We start from the raw sequence: 21,830 nt of genomic DNA on the forward strand, positions 1-21,830 counted from the left end.
ACAGTCAATACACATATACATACACACAGTCAAGTGATCTTTGCTAAAGAAACCGAGACAATACGATGGAGAAAAGAGAGTCTTTTCAACAAATGGTGTTGGAACAACTGAGCATTCACATGCAAATAGCTGAATCTAGACACAGACCTTACACCCTTCAAAAATTTAACTACAAACAAATCACAGCCCTAACTATAAAATATGAAACTATAAAACTCTTAGAGCATAATGTGGAACAAAATCTAGATGGCTTGGGGCACGATTATGATTTTTTTAGATATAACACTCATGGCATGCTCCATCAAAGAAATAATCTATATACTGGGCTTTGTTAAAATTTGTAAAAATGTCTACTCTGGGGGCATCTGGGTAACTCAGTTAGTTAAGTGTCCAACTCTCGATTTCGGCTAAGGTCATGATCCCACAGCAGTGAGACTGAGCTCCATGATGGGCTCTGTGGTGGGCATGGAGCCAGCTTAAAATTCTCTTTCCCTTACCTACTGCCATCCTCTCTCTCTCTCTTAAAACAAACAAACAAATAATTTTCAAGAAAAAAAAAGGCCTACTTTGTGAAAGATGATATTGGAAGAATAAGAAGACAAGCCACAGACTGGGAGAAAATATTTGTAAAATGCACATCTAATGAAACACTATTATCCAAAATATGCAGAACTCTTAAAATTCAAAATTGAATAAATGATCTTATTAAAAAATAGGGTAAATATTATCTTAAGTGACACCTCATCAAAGAAGGTATACAGATGCCAAATAAGCAGATGAAAAGATATCCTGTCTCATATGGCATCAGAAAAATGAAAATTAAACACTAAGATACCACCACACAACTCTTAGAATGGCCACAATGAGGAACACTGACAACCAAATGCTGGCAAGGATGTTAGAGCAAGAAGAACTCTCATACATTACTGGTGGGAGTGCAACATGGTACAGCCACGTGGCACTCCAGAAGTGAAGTAATACTGCTTTTTATTATTTATTTTTTTGTTTATTTATGTATAAAATTACTTACTCATTTACTTTAAATAACTTATCTTCAATGATATGTCAAATAGTGCAACAATCTGGAATTGTTCTTCATATTTTTAGACTACTCTTGTGACTGCTCCTCAAAAAAATAGTGTATTATGAAAAAGTATGGGGGCACCTGGGTGACTTAGTTGGTTAAGTGTCCGACTTCGGCTCAGGTCATGATCTCGCAGTTCGTGGGTTCAAGCCCCGCGTCGGGCTCTATGCTGACAGCTCAGAGCCTGGAGCCTGCTGCAGATTCTGTACCTCCCTCTCTCTCTGACCCTCCCTGCTCAGGCTGTTTCTCTCTCTCTCTCTCTCTCTCTCTCTCTCTCTGTCTCTCTCAGAAATAAATAAAACATTAATTTTTTTTTTTTTAAATTTAAAAATTACAATTTGGGAGCTCCACACTGGCACTAGTTCCTTAACAGCCATTTTCTGTCAAATCAAACAGCCAATCGGTAATTGAAGCCAATCAGGGCTGCATTGGAGATGGATGGTGACAGTGCTACAATATATGATTCTCAACTCTCCATTTTGTAGACTACATTGGAGGACGTCCTGTTATACCACCTCATGATTGATACTGAGGATAGAATCAATGATCATGAAGACATAAATGGCTCAAAATAAAGTTTCAGAGGGCAAGATATATATCTTCCGATTTGAAAAGTAACACGGATAATGAAAAATGCCATACCTCAAATGTGAAAGATTGGGAAAGATGCCCAAGAATGTGTTCAAGAACGTGTAAGTGAGTTCATTAGTGTTATAATAGGTGAAGCAAGTGAAAGATGCCATCAAGAGAAATGAAAGAGTCAGTGGAGAAGATATTGTCTTTGCCACGTCTACCTTAGGCTTTGATGGTTGTGCAGAACCTCTAAAATTATACATTCAGAAATTCAGAGGCTATGAAAGGAGAGAAAGAAATTGGGGGAACAGTCACAGCTATAGAAGGACTAAGTGAAGAACTTACAGAGGAGGCATTACCAACCAGTTACCAACTGGCCTGATAACTGCAGATGGATAGCAAAAAATATATAGTGTTTTTATGTAATTTTTTTTTTTTAGAGAGAGAGGCCATAAGTGAGTGAAGGACAGAGAGAGAGAGAGAGAGAGAGAGACAAAGAGAGAGAAAGAAGGTAGGGGGGCTCACCCAGGGCTCATGTTTTCACCTGAAGTGGAGCGGGAGCTCACCAGAACTGGGGCATCAGCTCACCTGAAGCACAGCTTGAGCTCACCTGAACTGGGAGGTCACGCTCACCTGATGTGCAGCTCGAACTCATCAACTGTGAGACCATGACTTGAGCCAAAGTCAGAATCTTAACGACTGAGCCCCTCAGGTGCCCCCAAAATATATTGTTTTTGTGACATCATATCAACAGATTTATGGTCTTCAACAAATTTAGTTTTCATGATCTGAAGAAATGATGAAATGGGAAGTATCAGAGAATCAAAAGAGTCTGTATAATTCTGGGACAGAGACATTCAAAGGAAAAGAGAAAAGATGTCTTTGTATAGTAAAAAGCTATAATGTAGCTTCCTGGTGCTTGATTAATTGAGGTGTCAATTCTGACTTGAGAATCCTTTTTATGAATGATTTTTAAGAAAAATTGGGATAATCAAGGGAGTAAGATATTTTTGTTTTGTTTGAGAGTATGTTGCTCTGTATAACTCCTGTATTCATTGTATATATTGCAATTTATTACTGACAGAGATTTGTAGACAGTTTCTTACTTTCATATCGAGTCATGTTTCTTTTATAATTCAAGTAAGCAGCCGGGTTAATTCATGACATTTGTTCTTTTAATAAAATATGAGGGTAGAGTTCACTTTGAAAAAAAAGTATAACTTTCTCAAAAATCAAAGTCAATAAAATGATGATAATGTAACAGCTTTGAACAGCTGTTCTAAGTTCATAAATAAGGCTGTATGCTCAGCAACTTCTAATCAGTTTATAATCAATAAACAACTTCACTTCTATGTCTATAATTTATGTTTTAATTTGTAAAGAAAGTCTTTATTCCTTTTATTTTGCTTCTCTCGTAACCATTATTTTGTAGTCTAGTATTTCTATGTGACTGAGGCATAAAGGAGGTAATAATATTTGTGGAAATACTGGGACAGTTTTCTGGTGCACATATTTTGGTCATTAATTTTTGTATATTTTTATTTTCTTTGTGTTATTTGCTTGTTTGATTTTCATTTAGAAAATGCTGAGTGATTGAGTTAATTAGTATTGGAAGAAATTAGAGTCAATCCCCAACTGATAAAATGTATAGTACCAATCAATCACTTGATTTACTTCATATGTGCACCAATATTTATGCATAAAAAATCCACGGCTATCTCAAATCCACTTTTCCAATTCTTTCATATTTACATAAACCTTGCTTTTAGATAAACAAGGTATCTATCTCAAAATGTACTCCACATGTTAATGATCAAATGCAAACAGTATAGCATAATAGTTCATAGTAAAACAACTAAACCCACTGCAGATTTTTTTTTAAAGAAAGGCTTCTAAAATAATTATCTGAGTTCATTAACTACTACATTTCCAGAAAAATAATTCGATACTGAGTATTTTCAGAATTCAAAGCAAAAGGATAGCTGTTAGTAGCTCCCAAAGAAACTTCTATGTACAGATCATTAAGAAACTTTAGAATGCATACTTTTCACAAGTATCCTAGCAGAAATTCCATAAGTAAGCCTTATGTAAACACACATTAGTAACCATCAGTAACAAATTTGTAAGATGGTATAAATCAGTTTTCAAAGAGGTGTCTTAATTATCTTGAAATTTGCAAATGGAACTTGTTATATAATTCAAACTATTTGTCTTATTGCAAAACAAAAATTAAAGTAAACTAAGTTGTTAAATTCCTAAACAGTTCTCAACTGAAATTTTACACCTATGTTTGTAGATCACTATTGTTTTATTCTTTCTTTACTTGTACTTGAATTTAAGCTGTAGTGAAAATTTTAGACTTCTTAACACAGGTACACTCCTTTTTGCCTTCCTCAGCTCTGGAGAGGGGATTGAGCCCATGTTACCTTTCTCTACCTCACAACTTAATTCATTAATTTGTATGTTAGGATGGCAATATGAGTATTTATTTTAATCTGTATAAAGTCAATTAAATAGACAAATAAAGCTGATATCTATAGCCAGAGGAAAAGCAGGTTCAAGTAATACCAATATGATGAGCTTAACTGAAAATGCTTCATTCACTTCTCTTTATATAACCATGAAGTTAGTAGCATTGGCTTATTATTTATCCTAATTACATTACCACAATTTTGCTCTTTTTAAATGACTTGACAAAATGTAAATGGAGACACACTATGCCATGTCTTAGAAAATACAGCAGAACAATGTATGGTTGGTTATAGATAAAACATTTAAATTAAAACTTTCCTCCAAATCAATTAAGTAATAGATACGGGGAATCAAAAGTTCACTCTGTAGTATATTCCCATTAATGTTCATAACTACAGATTTGGTTATATTTTATAGACTTCCCTAGAAGGGCAACCTACCCACACTGACCGGATGTCATCAAATTTAATTTAAAAGAAATATTCAAAGTATACTTCTCATAATTGGGTAAAGTAAGCTAATGCTGAAGACAACTATTTAAAAAAGTGATTTATTGAGGCACAATGGACATATAAAACCTATAGATATTTAACATATACAAGTTGATGTGACTGGAGGTAAAAATACATCCATTAAACCATCATTACCATGAACACTGTAAACACACTCATCACCTGTGCAAATTTCCTCCTTTGTATATTGTTTGTTTGTTTGTTTTTCCTTTTGTGTCAAAAGCAGTTAACATAAGATGTACACAGATAAGTAAGTTTATAGTGCAGTATTTGTCTACAGAGACATTTATATAAATGATGCATAAAATACTTTGTCAGATAGGAGATGAGAATTCAGGCTTACTAGTTTTTATTTCAAGATGCTTCTGGAGATATCTAAGATGTATATGTCAATTATAAATTGGTTATGTGAGAAAAATCTCAATAATAAAATCTAGTCAAGAAACATTTATTTACAAGTCATATTATACAGATGACCTCTGAAGATGTAAAAGTGGATGAGCTTGCTGTGAGGGAGGACAGTAGAAAATGGAAGAGAGTTGGAAGTAAAACTTAAGGAATACCATCACTTAGGGATAAGTGCACATAAGAGTATCTTTGAATAAAATAATGGCCAGTAAGAGTAAACAAATTTATCAAACATTCTGTATAAGTAATTTGTTTTTGACATTATCTTTAAACTTATATTTAGGAGGAGAGTAGAGGGAAGAAGTGTACTTGAATTGGAATAAGGAAAAAATATAGAAAACAACCGTGCCTTACTCTTTGAAGATATTTATGGAGAATGGAAACAGGTAAAGCACAGCTGCTTGAATATAGCTAAATGGTATATCTGGTGTAGGATGTTTTCCTTGATATTAAAGAATTTGAATGTATATATGTGTATATATATATATACACATATATACATATATACATACATACATATGTGTATGTATATATATATATATATATAGGAGAGGCATATCTTAAGGAGGTGATGGGCTTTATAAAAGAAGAAATAGTCAACAGAACAAGGTAGAATGAGTTGCTGCTATGCCATATTACTAACCAAAAATAAACCATCTTAGCATATTGCTTTCTAAAATGTGTTTAATCTACCCTATCTTCACTTAGTTTTCACATGTAAGTATTTTGAAAATAGTCAAGGCTTGTGGGGAATACTTATTCAAGTTGTAGTCAATAGCACAATTTTCAGAATCAACTGTAATTATTTAAGAAGGATTTAAACCATAAAACTGATCATTTGATTGTGACTAACAAACATTAAAAAATTGAAACAAAGTGCATATTTAGGTAGGTTCTTTTAGGTTATCTCGTTTAAAAATATTTTAAAATACTTCTAAAATATTTTGTGATCTACTTTTATCCTCTCAAGTCACTTTTCTCATAGTTCTATATTCAATTTGTGTTTTAAGGAAAATTAATCTGTATGGTTCTGAATTCTTTACAACTTATCTCATCACAATGCTTTGCATGAACTATTTTCTATCTGTAAATGTTCTAAACCTCTTAAAAGCCCTTTATTCTATGTTGCACAAAACTATTTTTATCTACATTTTAAGTCAAGGTTGAAAGGACTCAAATTTATTTGCAAATGAAAAACTTATTGAGTTAGAATGGGTTGGAAACACTTCCTATTAAAGTATATTTGAATATGTCTGAAAATTGTAATACCAGAAAACAATCTGTGAATTTTAACTTATTCTGAAATTTCCCCCCAAATATTTAGAATGATATGATTGTTAACTAAAAATATGTATATTTCTATGAAAGTACACGTATTTTCTTTCCTCAGTTCAAATATGGATGCTCCTGATTTATAATAATTGGACTCATTTTTGATAATTCATTGGACTGCTCAGAATAAAATAGCATTAGTGTATAGGCTGAATATAACTGCAGTTTGCTTTATTTTCCTAAATTTATGAATGCAACATATCACACTACCTAATACCACTTAGAAATGTTCCTCTTCTCAATTTCTATACCATTTATTCCTTTCGTTATTTTGGTTCTTATTATAGGGAATGTTAAATTGTTATTTCCACATTTTACACATTTGCTTTCTTCCAAAATACAGGTTAATTCAGTACAGATTTGTTCTTTACTTCTTTTTATATATTTTTTTACATTTATTTATTTTTGAGAGACAGAAAGAGACAGAGTGTGAGCGGGGGAGGGTCAGAGAGAGAAGAAGACACAGAATCCAAAGCAGGCTCCAAGCTCTGAGCTAGCTGTCAGCACAGAGCCTGTCACCAAGAACCGTGAGATCGTGACCTGACATGGACACTCAACCGACTGAGCCACACAAGTGCCCCTGTTCTTTATTTCTTTGTGTTCCCTAAATGATAAAGACCATAGTTTGTGACTAGAATTAGTACACTAACTATATCATTAATTTCTCATGTTCTATTTGTAGCTACATATTGAACTTGGGATCCACGTGTGATAGTTTTAATTCCTTGTGATTTATTAGTTATTAGTGCTTCTGAGCAAAGGTTTTCTTTATCCTGAGATATAGTATCAACCTGAGTGAAAAGGGTGGCTAGCCCAACAACCCTGTGTTTGCATAAAGAATTTCAGTTTGGCTCAAGGAAAATAGACAACGTTTTAAATATAAATATTTTATTTTATTTTTAAAATACATTTTAAAAATGTTTATTTATTTATTTTAAGTAAGAGAGAGAAAGAGAGAGAGAGAGAGAGAGAGCCAGAGAGGTGCAGAAAGAGAGAAAAAGGGAGACAAACATTCCCAAGCAGTTTCTGGGCTGTCAGCCCAGAGCCCAATACAAGGCTAAAACTCACGAACAATGAGATAATGACCTGAGCTGAAATCAAGAGTCAGATGCTTAACTGACTGGACCACCCAGGCTCCCCAAAATATAAATATTTTACATCATTGTTTCATGCCTCTCATTTATTTTCTTCCCAGTCCACACTGATTCATAATGTGCAAGTGGTATGTGGGGGCAGTTATACACACATACACACACATGAATACAGCAATGAAAAGAAATTTTAGAAAATTTCTATAACTTCATTACATCACAGTATTTGCAATAGTATCAGCAACAGTTTCAACAGAAACAGGGTACAAAAACTTTGATATATGTAGCAAATCCATTGCTGTTAGTTAATAGTTAATTATAGCAACATGTCAAAGGCAGCAAGAATATCAGTCAGCTCATATCACAGTCATTTACTTGAAAAGGCAAGGAGAGTAAGTATTACTATTTTGGGGAGAAATTATCAGTGCTACTTTTACCAATTATTTTTTAAAAATGCAATGTGGGTTCCATAATTTGTTTGCAAGAATATTGGTTTCAGCAACATAGTTGCTGTTTTGGGTAAGTGTGGTGACTGAAAATGCCACCAGATAATGATACAGATGGATAAAGTGGCTGATACCACAAAATATGTAAAAGAACTGTTTTTCAGAGGAAAAGGTAATAGCCTCTATTTCATAATGACTTGAAAGAAGATAGAACTTTCTAAGAGTGAGGAAAGAACTTCAAAATGTTTGTGATTCTTTTTGGTTAAAGAGAACTTTCTTTTTTAAATTTTTAATGTTTATTTAGTTATTTATTTACTTATTTCTGGGAGAGAGAGACAGTGTGAGCAGGGGAGGCTCAGAGAGAGAGGGAGATACAGAATCTGAAACAGGCTCCAGGCTCTGAGCTGGCTGTCAGCACAGAGCCTGATGTGGGGCTTGAACCCACAAAACCTGAGATCATGACCCGAGCTGAAGTCAGACACTCAACCGACTGAGTCACCCAGGTGCCCCTATTTCTTTTTATCACGAAGAGTTTTTACGACGAAAGGGTGTTGTCAGATGCATCTGGGTGTAACGGTAGAAGGGTAGAACAAGGGAAACCTCAGCAGTGACCCATACTGCACAAATGTCAACATGCAGCATGCTTTTCTAGTACTTCTCTCTCAGTTGTTCTTCATTAGCAAAATTCATCTTCAACCTTAGAATCACTTCATCTATCCAATAACAAACTCTAAAGGTGCACCAAAAATAGCTGTTCTTCCAGCTAGGATTGTGCTGAATACAATGGAAAGAAAGAAGACAAATGTAGCCAAAACCAAATTCTAGCTTGTGGGAAGAGTATGACTCCAAAATACATCCTTTGTTAAAAATCACATGAAGATATCCAATCATATCTCAGTCATGGTAGAATTTCTTAGAGTTAAAAGGATTTAGAAAAAAATGTATACATGTGAGGCAATATTTTGTATAGATGTGTAATCTACTTGAATAAAATGGTTTTAATTTAATTGAAACTTTCATATTTACTTTAGCACTTTGAAGCAGGAAAAATTACAAGATATATGAAGAGACAGAGAATGGATATTTTAAGTCTTTTTCACATATGGAATTATCAGACATTTATAGAACTGAAACCTGAAAAGAGCGTGAGGTAACAAAAAGAGGGTTAGTAGATGGTTAGAAAAGTCAATATTTGGAATGAGGTGAGTTTTCTCCAAATATTAAACAATCTTTATATGGGAAAGGAAAGACTCATTTCTTGTTTATCTAGAGAACAGCTTACAATGGGTGTTGTATATCCGTAGTAGTGAATCAAAATTTATTTCACCCCACATGTAAAAAAGTCCAAAAGATGAGAAATTAACATAAAATGGTCCAGAGTTGTCAAACTCTCCTATGAAAGCAAAAATAAAATTTAAATATACTGTATAGAAAACATTATTGTCTATTCAGTGTAGAAGATCCCTTCAATACAAACAACAGGCAACAGAAAACACTCCATTTAAACCAATCTTTCAATAAAAACTAACATATATCAAAAGAATAAAAAAGCACCATTGTGATGAAAAATTACAGACATACCAGAAAAATTTCACCCCCTCAATAAAAAGACAAAAGATACACTGATAGCATAAATACATATAGCTCAAAATTGTAAAAGTGTTCTTTTTCTCCTAAGAATAAAATATGATAGCAGTTTTAAAAGAACAAATCATTTTCGTAAGGAGCTGAATAAAATATCTAGAAATGAAAGCATATTTTATACTCAATTCCCTGCATCAAATCTCTTTCTGTTCAAAATAACTAAAGTGACATTTGTCTTTTGCAGCTGAACCTTTTCTGATACATCAAGGATTCACTCTTCCAGAAATTTTTTAGCAATAGGCTTTTTGTTAGTAATACTCATGTACTAATGTTGCCACTGATACAGATATCTTCCTGGGAATGGAGATACTAGAAAGGAACTGTCATTTGATTACTGTATCAACATAAAACTTAAGATGGCTACATCATAACTTTTTAACAAGTTTGTTTTAATACACTGTTATAGCTAACTCTTTAAATATGCCACCATAACTCCATACATTAGAATAATGGCACACATATCAAACTATTCGTTGACAGATTAGGAAACATACTCTCAATATGAAAGCAATCCAGTATAAATTAAGGAGAGCAACACCTATTATCACCTAAGGATTGTTGCTGCTGAAATGCCTCCTTGTCTTTCATATTCACTCCTAATACTACTTTCAACATGGAGTAAATTTTAAATAATCAGCTATTTTGTTTTTAATTTGGCATGTCATGAAGGATTTCCTGGCTAATTGTATTTTACAGATAAAGAAACAGTGGCCTAAGAGTTTAAGCTAAATTATGTCAGCATGTCCAAATGACTAACTTAGACACCAGCCAACATATATCAGGAATGCCTGATCTTGGGATTCAGGTTTTGTCTTTATCCTGCCTGCGTCACACCATCTAAAATAACAACCAGGATGGATATAGTTGGGCAAAATGAAATGAAGAGTGATGAGGGATATAAATATCAGTTGTAACAAACAAAACAAATAAACAAACAAAAAATGTACTGCTTCTTCCACCCCAGAAAAAATAATTATTTCTCATAATTCCATGTGTTAGCTAGGCATTCTTCCAGTCTGAGTTGGCCAGGCTGGGACTGGTTGACCTAGTCTGGGCTGACTTGTATATCTGGGTCCTCAGCTGAAAAAAGATGGACTAACTGGAATGTCTGAAACCACTTCCCAGGTCTTGCATTGTTCAGCCATTCTTCCTTGACTAGTTCAAATGGTAGAAGACATTCCATCAGCAAGAAAGAAAATGCCCCAATATATAATTGCATTACATCTCTCTGCCTTGTTTATGTTTGCTGATAACCTGTTAAATAAGCAAGGTCATTTGGACCAAGCCCAAAGTCATGTTGGAAGAGGATTACCCAAGGGTATGTATAGAAGGTGGTGTTATATAAAGCATAAGTTTGAATACTTCAACAGTATTTCTATCAGTAGATTTCTGAAAGAAAAAGAAAAATCTGTGCATGTACTGTAATGCAGTACATTTGACATTTTTGACATTGTACAATTAGATCGCCACACTAATATTCATTGCTCCAATTAAATGCTTATCAAATAACTCTATCATTCATTTTGCTTGTCCATATATTTATTCCTAGTTTGAGATGTCTCACTGACCAGTAATCTAAAAATTTGCATTTTTACTTCCTATGTGTTCATATGCATTTAATACTGATATATAATCCATAATCTTCATTTTCTATATGTATGGCATACATTTTCCTTGACATGTATCTCTTTAAATGCTTGAAGGCTTATAGCAGCAAATTCATGTGCATGCATTTTTATTATAATTGTTCCATGCCCATTTTCATGAATGTAAAAAAAAATTGAAAAGGGGAAATAAAAGAAGAAAATGAAGAAAAAAATAGAATAAGGGTAATTGCAATCTAAGTTTGTTATATTGTTTGTTAAACTTTATTATATTACCTATCATAATACGTGAACAACATTGTTGTAGGACTCTAAAGTTGTCTGACATAAAATAATTTACCATCTAGTAAGATAAATGAGACATGCTTACAAATAAACATCAAAGAAGAAAGATTATAGTCATTGACTGATTTGAGAAAGAGTAAGTTTAGACTTCTTGTGATATTATATTTAAACTGTCTTAGTCTGCTCTGGCTGTTAGAATATAACACCATAACCTGGATGACCTAAAAAAACAAGACATTTCATTTTACACAGTTCTTAAAGTTGGGGGAGTCCAAAACCAAAGTGCTGGCCTCTTCCATACTTAGTAAGAGCTCTCTTACTGGCTTGCAGAGGACCTCTTCTTTGCTGTATCCTCATAGGTTAGAGAGTGAGATCATCTTCCTCCTGTGTATTACTATAAGGGCCTTAATTTCATCTGTAGGGTGCCACCCTCATGATCTAACTAATTCCTAAAATCCCCACTTCCAAATATCATCGTACTGGAAATTATAGCTTCATCACATGAATTTAATGGGGACATCCAGATTCAGCCAATAGCACTGTCCTTCAAACAAATATAGAAGTTTGACAAGTGGAAATGAGGGAGAAAATCAGTAAAAGTAGGATCCAGACAGTAGATAATTATTAGAAACAATATTCTAACTGCTGACCCTAACTACCTCTCAAAATTGTTAACTATGGGACATTTATCTATCTGATAACATGAATATAGTGAATGCCTTAAATCCATTTCAGAGAAGAAATTTTGTCTGAAAAACATTTTATATGGTATAAATTCTAATATTTCAAATAGAATTTTATACACAATCTCTATATTTTCAAAATAATTTCTTATGCAAATGAATAGCGTTTGAAAACACTCAACGCTTTAGGGAAAAAGAGGGAGAGAAATATATCAAATATCTGACTAAAATATTCTTCTTTTTTTCTAGCAAAGAACTGACTTTTAGAAATAATAATGTCAGTAATGGTTAAATCGATAAGAACATTTTGGAAAGTTAATAGTAGTTTCAGTGAATAGTATTTGCAAATATCACAATTGCCTTAGCTCAATTCAAACACAGAGTCAGTCATTAGCAGAGGTTGAACTTTATACTCATCACCTATGACTCTAGTGAATAGGAGGGGTGAGAGAAAGTCAGTTTTAGAAAAGGCTGTGGAATAACATCTCATTAGATTATATTAAAGATGGTATATGTATCATTGTAGCCAAAACCCGTTTGTGTATATTGACCATCTTTTGCCAGACTTAATAGAAAAAAGTTTTTACATGTATTAACTACTAACGTGAGAAGTAATTTTAAAGCTGGGATATTGGCAAAAGGCAATTTAACATATAAAGGGTAATATTTTCTAGCTACTTCCAACTTGACTCAAACAAAGCATAAATAATTTTGTATATACACAAGCAGTATTATAAGTACATACATATACATATATATAATTTACAACATGCAAAGTAAAATATGAAAATAATAAAATAGATCTCAAAATATTAAAAAAACATAAAAAATACATTTAGTTTTTAATTAAAAAAGAAGCAAAAAGAGGGTACTTGGGTGGCTCAATCAGTTGAGTGTCCGACTTTGGATCAGGTCATGATCTCATGGTTCGGGAGTTCAAGCCCCATATCAGGCTCCCTGCTGCCAGCCTGTTGGTGCAGATCTTGCTTCAGATCCTCCTGCCCCTTCTCTCTGCCCCTCCCCTACTTGTTCTCTCCCAAAAAATAAATACATTTTTTTAAATAAAAAATACAAGCAAAAAGAACTTTGGAGAAAGATCCAATGAGAAATCCAATTAGGAGGAGAGAGAGCATGAGAGCACGATGTTCCTGGCTTGAACTGCCTGAGTGGAGGTTCAATGTCAGGCTATTTTTGGAAGGGTGGGTTGGGGAACAAATGAGTCATGGTTCAAATGACACCAAGTCTTGCTATTCCTAACAAGTTTCAGTGGATTTTCTAAAACGTATGTTTCTTCATTTTCTGTATGGTCTGGGAACAATGTTCAGAGTTTAAAAGGTTGTTTACTGAAATTTGACCACTTATGCTTTCTCACTCTTCCACAGCCCTCACACTACTGTTTGGGAAGTGAGATTCCTATATAAAATGTTTAACTGTTAAAACAGTCAAAATACATCTGTCTGTCATCTCTCTCTCTCTCTCTCTCTCTCTCATCTATCTTCATAAAACATATACAAGCATACTTGTGCACATTCTTCTGACACAGCTGCTGAGAATAAAGAATACTGGGGGCCTTCTTGTCTGTAAAGTTGACAGTTCTATGCTGGGAAACAGAAGTTGAATGAAGCACAGTGCTCTGCTCCTAACTCAGAAGTGCTACTCAGAGGGAGAAGCACGCCATTGTCCCTGCCTTCAGCCCCAAAACTACAGCTCAGAGAGTTTTCTCAGGGAGTATGTCAGGCCATAACATGCTTTGAAAGTTTCCCAAACAAATTGGCTTTATTTCAAACAGAATGTGGGGATGTTGAAACTTATGGATGCTCTCAAAAATAATGGAGAATTTAGTGGTATGTAACAAGGAAGAGGTGTTAGCTTCATGAAAGATAGGTGAGGTAGTTTTCCAGAAAGAACTCTGGAGAGGTAGCTAAAGCCTTCTGGGGGTCAGGACAAAACATAATAAAATAAAACAAAACTCAAAGACTTGCCTCAAGAGTAACTCCTCCAGGCTATATAGCCTGGATTTAACTGGTATTAGATTAACAATAAAGAAACAAAACACAAAGAAATGTCAGTCCTATGTGACTTCACTGGTGATTTCTGCCAAACATTTAAAGAAGGATACCAATTCTTCATAAATGCTTCCAACAAATATTAGAGGGGAAAAAAAAGATTTCTCAACACATTCTATAAACAGTATTACCATAACACCAAAACCAGAGAAAGACATGCCCGAAAAAGTAAACTAGGAATCAATATATCTTACAATATATCTTACAAATAGGGACAAAATAACTACACACACAAAAAAAATACTAGCAAACCAAATCCAGTAATATATAAAACAGATTATGCACTGTAACTGAGAGGGAATTATGTCTAGAATTGAGGTTAGTTTAGGATTTGAAAATCAATGAATGAAATACACCATAATTGATAGATTAAAAGACAAAATCATATATCTCAATAAACATAGAAAAGAGTATTACAAAATGTAGCACATCTTCATAAAAATGTTCAGCAAACTAGGTATGGGAAATAAAGGTCATCTATGAAAAACTCACAGTTAAGATCACATTTTACTGTGAAGGACTGAATGCTTTTCCCATATTGTCTACCATACACATTTAGTAATTATTAGTTTATTAAAGTTTTGTCTTATACTAAGATTCTTTGACAGTATTGCTTTTCTTTAACGTTTTTCAAAATATTCCAAATTTACTGGAATAAAGGTTTCCTTATAATCAATATACATGTTATCTATGTCATCTTTGCCATCACTAACATAATTTTTTCACATTTACTTTTTTCTGCTTTCTTCTTTTTTCAAGCTTGTTAAATATGTCTGCTTTGTATCTTTCTGAAATAATAGATTTTATATATCCTCTGGTGCCACTAAGGCTCAGAGTATATACACACCAAATGCAAAGCATTAGCCACAAATTCTATTAACAACGAGGCAAATCTATTGACATTGTGGTGTTAATCTGGCCTCCTGTGCACACAAAAAGACATGTTTAAATAAAATTAACAATTTTGTTATCTGCATTTTTTTATCAATAGTTTCATTCTGTGCAGATTTTTGTCAGTCCTTGGCCGCCCAAAACCATTTTCTCTTCATTTTTAACAGAATATCACAAAATATTACTTTTAACAATATCTTTTGAAAAATCTGGCATTTTTTGCATCTCTGGGCTTGGACCAAAGGCAATTTATTGGTGGGGGATTCTTGAACCCTTTTGTCAAGGAGAGGTATAATAATTAATTTAGGGAATAGAGATGTTCAGCATTTTTGAGTATTGTTTTAAAAAGTGATAAACTGATATAAATTTAGGTCAAAAGGAAATACTGAATGCTATACTTTCATTAAGAACCAGTATTTGAATCACTTAACAGTATTTTTAAATAAAGGTTTCTATTATAGATTGAAAACACTATTGTTCGTGATGTTTTGTGTAAGAGATCAGACTGAGAAGATTATGATTGATGATGGAACATTTAGGATTAACATTATCAGTATCAAAGTAAAAATATTATGATGGATGAGAAAGAGAAAATACAGTTGAAAGGTTATTATAATATTTTCCCATGAGAATATGACTGAAAGCCTTACCAGTGAAACTGTTTTGGGAGTTTTAGTTTTAACACTCTTAAAATAAAATTTCCACATTCCCCTTTCCTTTTCCAAAATGTTCTTGAGTTTCACATATGTCCAACATTATTAAAAATAATCAGACATTTGATCTTAAAACTTTTGTTGCCTAGGAAAAAGTACAAGTAGATTGCTGGGAGCCACTCCGGCCTCACTGGATGACAGTCACAGCGAGGAAATGGCAGCGTTTGCACAGCTCCTGCCATGAGAAATGAAAACTGGTATCTCCTTCTGCTACTACTGGCTCATGTTGGAAATGAGCCTGATGGTATTGACCAGGCCTCACAATATTCCAGATCAGACTGATATTCTGATTCCTCATAAGGAAAAGCATATTCCTGCCTTTTCAAAAGAGACTTGATGAAAGCACTGTGGATGATTGTCAAAAGGCTCTTCCTATGGGCCTTGCAGATCCAAGAATTAGATAATAAAGGGGGTTAAGAACACAAGAGTTACAATTGAGCCTGGCCCTGAGACAAAAAGCCTAATTTAGAGTTAAGGACAGATATCCATCCCCACCCAATTGTTTCTGCTTGGCCAATGTCCCCCAAGGCATTTGTGAGTGACTTATTCTGGCCTTGAATATGCTGATTGCTCCCTGTGAAGGAACCTATTGAGGAACTTCTTTTGTGATTATGTGTTTCCTGAAAGACCTGTTTTTCTTAATACTTCTCCTTAAACAAACAAGCTATTGACACCTGCTCACAAAGAAATAAATTAACCCATTTTATGCTAAAAACATTGTATAATATGCTAAAGATACCTACCTTCCCCATAGGATAAGCATCTAAATCCCCTACCTCAAACACTATTGATAAAGGTTATGCAGGAGTCTTCTACAAATCTATGTTCTGGGAAATTCTCACATATCAAAGAAGTTTGTCATCAGAAATCATTGTCTAAGGCAAAAGCCACTTCTGTGCCGTCCCCCAAACACTTAATTATAAAATAAAGTTGAATCTCAGTCAGAGCAGAGATGCCTGCCTGGTGACCAGAGGATTCTCGTGGCCTCTCTCATCCCTCCCTCCCCGACACCGTCCATCCATCAGGGTCCCCTGGGCCTGGCCAGAGCCGGCCTCCGACAGTAGATGCTGATATGAAAGCCATTGATCCCTCATATCCCCAAATGAAAATTTGATATTATAATAACATAACAAATCTCATGACCCAATGAATACATATACTGAATATGACATAGCTTTAGCAAAATTTTATAACTTTGCTTTTTCATGAAAATAACCATATACTTACATAATTTTTCCACTTTTTCCTGCTTAAACCCAAAAGAATGGGATTTAGAAAGAGAATTGAAGTTACAGAAAAAATATGGGAAATGATTTCATAAGCTGCTTTAGTGCAGTTACAGAAGTATAATTGGTAGACACTATAAAATGTCAGCTTTTATCTATGGTAAATATAATTTACACAGCTGAAAAGAGTGATTAGAGTCAGATCACTGAGAGGCTAATGAAAAGAGCCATCGGCACAGATGCGGATTGTTCATTTTGCAAGAGATCAGACAAATGACAAGCACTGACGGTGGTTTTACATGCACCGAAACTCATCACAGACATGCTCATTCATGCCCTGGGATACAGAGCAATCTAATAGTTTTTTATTAAATAATTCAAATTCTATGGCCTGTGTTTGACTCACATTTTGAAAGGTATTGAATTGAGTCATTCATTGCTTGGAAGTTAAAGTATGTTTCATAAATTGGGCTTGTAAGAAACATTAACAGAAGAGGGCCTTAACGAAATAGAACAGAATAGAGGGATGGGGCTTTGCAGGGACAATAAACCAGAGACCAAATTGCAAAACTAAATTGCAACAACAGAATAAATAGATCTGATATGCTGTTGAAAATAACAGTCTACATATTTGTTTGGCAAATGATGTCCTCTAATAACTATTAAAAGAGTTACTTGAAAAGTTTCATGTTTTTTGGTACTCCAGTTAATGAGACTGCAGAACTTAAAACATTGCCTAAGGAAGAGAGGATGAAAAAGAAAATTATGCTTCTTTAGCATCTTTTGGTAAATGAGTACTATTGCTTAATCAAATAAAATTGAATCACAAGGGAAATCAAAAGGAAGCAGAACTTAGAAAACTCTTAGAAAGACATTTAAAGGAAACTAAGAATGCATGAAAGAGATAAGTTCAATAATAACAATTCTTGTTAAATGCCTATTTATCTATTTTATTCTATTTTTCTAAGTAGTAAAGAAATCAGTTGGGGTTGCCCACTCATACTATTTAAATTTTTATTAAAACATTTAATTAATGGTTTGGGGCAAATTTAAGCAGCAAATTTGGAGACGTATTTGAATTATGAGTATTTATACATTAACATATAATTATTCAAGAATGCATGTTTTCTCTTCTTTCAATTTTTATTTAAATCTTAATTAGTTAACATAGAGCGTAATATTGGTTTCAGGAGTAGAGTTTAGTGATTCATCACTTAAATATAATGCCCAGGGCTCAACACAACAAGGGACCTCCTTAATACCCATCACCCATTTACCCATCCCCACCCGCCTTCTCTCCATCAACTCTCAGTTTGTTCTATATAGTTAAGAATCTCTTGCTTCCCTCTTCTCCTATGTTCATCTGTTTTGTTTCTTAAATTGCACATATAAATGAAAGCATACGGCATTTGTCTTTCTCTCACTAATTTGGCTCTGCATAATATACTCTAGGTCCATCAATGTCATTGCAAATGACAAGATTTCACTCCTTTTGATGACTAAGTAATAAATCTTTATCCATTCATCAGTCAATGGACATATGGGCTTTTTTTTTTTTTATATAATTTAGCTATTGTTGATAATGCTGCTACAAACATCAGTATTTGCAGTATAAACATCCAGTCATTATTTTGTATCCTTTGGATAAATAACTAATAGTGCAATTGCTGGATCATAGAGTAGTTCTATTTGTAACTTTTTGAGGAACCTCCATAAAGCTTTCTAGGGTGTCTGCACCAGTGTTCATTCCCACCAACAGTGTAAGAGACTTTCCCTTTCTCTGCATCCTCGCCAACATCTGTTGTTTACTATGTTGTTATTTTTAGCCATTCTGACAGATATGAGGTGGTTATCTCATTGTAGTTTTGATTTGTACTTCTCTGATAATGAGTGATGTTGAGAATCCTTTAATGTATTGGCCATCTGGATGTCTTCTTTGGAAATATGTCTATTCATGTCTTTTGCCCATTTCTTACCTCCTGATTATTAGGTTTTGGTGTGTTGAGTTAGATAAGTTTCTTTTAGATTTTGGATACTAACACTTTGACCCTAAATATGTCATTCGTAAATATCTTCTCCCTTCTCTAGGTTGCTTTTTTGTTTTCTTGATTGTTTCCCTCGCTGTAAAGCTTTTTGTCTTGATGATGTCCTAATAGGTTATTTTTGTTTTTGTTTCCCTTGCCTCTAGAGATGTGTCTAGTAAGCAGTTGCTATGGCTGAGGCCAAAGAAATTTACAGCTATGTTATCCTCTAAGATTTTAACAGTTTCCTGTCTCACATTAGGTCTTTCTTCCATCTTGAATTTACTTTTGTGTATGGTATAAGAAAGTGGTCCAGTTTCATTCTTCTGCATGCTGCTATTTAGTTCTCCCAACACCATTTGTTGAAGAGAATGTATTGTTTACATTGGAAATTCTTTCTTGCTTCATCAAAGATTAGTTGACCGTAGAGTTGTGGTCCATTTCTGGGTTTTCTATTCTGTTTCCTTGATCTATGTGTCTGTTTTTGTGCCAGTACCATATTGTCTTGATGACTACAAATTTGTAATATAGATTGAGGTATGGAATTGTGATGCCTCCAGTTTTGTTTTTCTTTTTTCAAGATTTCTTTGGCTATTCAAGGTCTTTTGTGGTTCCATACCAATTTTAGGATTGTTTGTTCTAGCTCTGTGAAAAATACTGGTGTTATTTTGAAAGGATAGCATTAACTATGTAGATTGCTTTGGACGGTATAGACATTTTACAATATTTGTTCTTCCAATCCTTGATCATGGAATGTTTTTCCATTTCTTTGTATCCTCTTCAATTTCTTTCATCAGTGTTCTATATTTTTTAGAGTACAGATATTTTACCTCTTTGTTAGGTTTATTCCTCGGTCTCATCGTTTCCAGTGCATTTGTGTATGGGATTGATTCCCTGATTTCTGTTTCTGCTGATTCATTTTTGTTGTATAGAAATGCAACAGATTTCTGTGTGTTGATTTTGTTTCCTGCAACATTCCTGAATTTGTGTATCAGTTCTAGCAGTTTTTTCTGGTGGAGTGTTTTGGGTTTTCTAAACAGAGTGTAGTGAAAGTTTAACTTCTTCCTTGTGGATTTGGATGTCCTTTATTTATTTCTTTTTGTTGTCTTAGTGCCAAGGCTAGGACTTTGACTATTGTGTTAAATAACAATGGTGAGAGTGGACATCCCTGTCTTGTTCCTGACTATAGGTGAAAATCTCTCTGTTCTTCCCCATTAAGGATGATATTAGTTGTGGGTCTTTGGTGGTATATGGCCTTTATGTTGAGATACGTTCCCTCTATCCTTAATTTGTTGAGGGTTTCGTGTCAAGAGTGGATGTCCTGGGTGGCTTCAGCTCAGGTCACGATCTTGTGGTTCATGGGTTTAAGCTCCACTTCGGGCTCTGTGCTGACAGTCAGAGTCTGGAGCTTTCTTCAGATTCTGTGTCTCGCTCTCTCTCTGCCCCTCCCCACTCAGGCTCTGTCTCTATTTCTCTCTTTCTCTCAACAATAAATAAACATTTAAAAAATGGATGTTATACTTTATCAAATGCTTTTTCTGCATCTATTGAGAGGATCATATGGTTCTTATCCTTTGTTTTATCAATGTATTTATCATGTTGATTGATTTGAGAATATTGAACTATACTTGCAGCCAAGGAATAAATCCCACCTAATCATGGTGAATGATTTTTTAATATATTATCGGATTCAATATGCTAGTATTTTGTTACGAATTTTTCCAATCATATTTATTAGCAATATTTATCTAAAATAATTCTTTTTTAGCATGGTCTTTGTCTTGTTTTGTAATTAAGGTAATGCCAGCCTTGTGGAATGAGTTTGGAAGTTTGCTTCCATTTCTATTATTTTGAAACAATTGAGAATAAGTGTTAACTCATCTTTATTCATTTTTAAAATTTTTAATGCTTATTCATTTCTGTGAGACAGAGAGAAACAGAGCATGAGTTGGGGAGGGGCAGAGAGACAGAGAGAGACATCAAATCTGAAGAAGGTTCCAGGCTCTGAGCTGTCAGCACAGAGCCCAACATGGTGCTCAAACTCCTGAACCATGAGATCATGACCTGAGCTGTTATCAGATGCTTAACCAACTTAGCCATTCAGGCGCCCCGGTATTAACTCCTCTTTAAATGTTTGGTAGAGCTTCCCTGGGAAGCCATCTGGCCCTGGACTTTTGTTTGCTGGAAGATATTTCATTACTGAATCCATTTCTTTGTTGGTCATTGGTCTGTTCAAGTTTTCTATTTCTTCCTATTTCACTTTTGGTAGTTGGTATATATCTAGAATTTATCCATTTCTTCCTTATTGCCCAATTTGTTGTTTTTTTTTTATAGTCCCTGGAGAAGCAATATCATCTTTTCCAGATGCACTCCAAGAAGGAGGAGCCACCTGTCCCAGGGTGTCCCGGGGGTCCTCAGATCACACTGTTTGCCCCAGGGTTACCTGCCCTCCTTCTCCATAGGAGCACTGCAGCATCTGCCAGGCTCCACATCGGCCATGCTGAGGACCTCTAAAACTCCCATCTCTGAGCTCCACTTGTAAAAACTGACGGAAAACATTACCTCTTGTTTTCCCAGTGTCTTTGGCAAAGTGTTTTCTTTGTGAGATCCCCTGTGTCCTCCTGTCTCCCCCCTCCTCTCACCTTTATGTCACTGTTGTGCCCAACTCGCGAGTCCCCAGAGACCAGCAAGGAGCCGACACCGATGCAAGTACTAAAGGGTCTTTATTACAAGCTCGAGCAGGGGCTCACTTGTCTACCGGTGCAGCGACAGCAAAGTG

At 34.5% G+C, this 21,830-nt stretch overlaps 1 pseudogene; it reads left to right on the forward strand.

Annotated features, from left to right (window-relative positions):
* Positions 1 to 1,518: 1,518 nt before the first annotated feature.
* Positions 1,519 to 21,565, forward strand: LOC120246582 (annotated as a pseudogene).
* Positions 21,566 to 21,830: the final 265 nt, after the last annotated feature.

This window comes from Hyaena hyaena, unplaced genomic scaffold, assembly GCF_003009895.1.
Source record: "Hyaena hyaena isolate Hyena2069 unplaced genomic scaffold, ASM300989v1 scaffold_473, whole genome shotgun sequence".
NCBI classification, from domain to species: Eukaryota; Metazoa; Chordata; class Mammalia; order Carnivora; family Hyaenidae; genus Hyaena; species Hyaena hyaena.